The following is a 1,233-nucleotide window of genomic DNA, read 5'->3' on the forward strand; positions in this document are numbered from 1 at the left end:
CCGAGATCGGCTGTGAGATGCGCCTGGATGTTTGGACTTAGGTTTTGAGCGAAAAAAAATTTCCTCCGGGGAGGCGGGGTCGAGTGGGAAAGCGCCCGTGAAGTCGCACTTAACCCGGCCGAGATCGGCTCTGAAATATGCGCCTGGATGTTTGGACTTAGGTTTTGAAAGCAAAAAATTTACTCCAGGGTGGCGGGGGTCAGTGGGAAAGCGTCCGGAAGTCGCACTTAACCGGCCGAGATCGGCTGAAATATGCGCCTGGATGTCTGGACTTAGGTTTTGAGCGAAAAAAATTTCCTCCAGGGAGGCGGGGTCGAGTGGGAAAGCGTCCGTGAAGTCGGGCTTAACCCGGCTGAGATCGGCTGAAATATGCGCCTGGATGTTTGGACTTAGGTTTTGAGCGCAAAAAAAATTTCCTCCAGGAGGCCGGGGTCGAGTGGGAAAGCGTCGAGAAGTCGCACTTAACCCGGCTGAGATCGGCTGAAATATGCGCCTGGATGTTTGGACTTAGGTTTTGAAAGCAAAAAAATCCTCCAGGGTGGAGGTCGAGTGGGAAAGCGTCCGAGAAGTCGCACTTAACCCGGCCGAGATCGGCTGGATAAGCGCCTGGATGTCTGGACTTAGGTTTTGAAAGCAAAAAATTTCCTCCAGGAGGCGGGGTCGAGTGGGAAAGCGTCGAGAAGTCGCACTTAACCCGGCTGAGATCGGCTGAAATATGCGCCTGGATGTTTGGACTTAGGTTTTGAGCGAAAAAAATTTCCTCCAGGGAGGCGAGTCGAGTGGGAAAGCGTCCGAGAAGTCGCACTTAACCCGGCTGAGATCGGCTGAAATATGCGCCTGGATGTTTGGACTTAGGTTTTGAGCGAAAAAATTTCCTCCAGGGAGGCGGGGTCGAGTGGGAAAGCGTCGAGAAGTCGCACTTAACCGGCCGAGATCGGCTGAAATATGCGCCTGGATGTTTGGACTTAGGTTTTGAGCGAAAAAAAATTTCCTCCAGGAGGCGGGGTCGAGTGGGAAAGCGTCGAGAAGTCGCACTTAACCCGGCCGAGATCGGCTGAAATATGCGCCTGGATGTTTGGACTTAGGTTTTGAGCGAAAAAAATTTCCTCCAGGGAGGCGGGGGTCGAGTGGGAAAGCGTCGAGAAGTCGCACTTAACCCGGCTGAGATCGGCTGAAATATGCGCCTGGATGTTTGGACTTAGGTTTTGAGCGAAAAAAATTTCCTCCAGGGAG

The sequence above is a fragment of the Puntigrus tetrazona genome, unplaced genomic scaffold (genome assembly GCF_018831695.1).
Source record: "Puntigrus tetrazona isolate hp1 unplaced genomic scaffold, ASM1883169v1 S000000003, whole genome shotgun sequence".
NCBI lineage: Eukaryota > Metazoa > Chordata > Actinopteri > Cypriniformes > Cyprinidae > Puntigrus > Puntigrus tetrazona.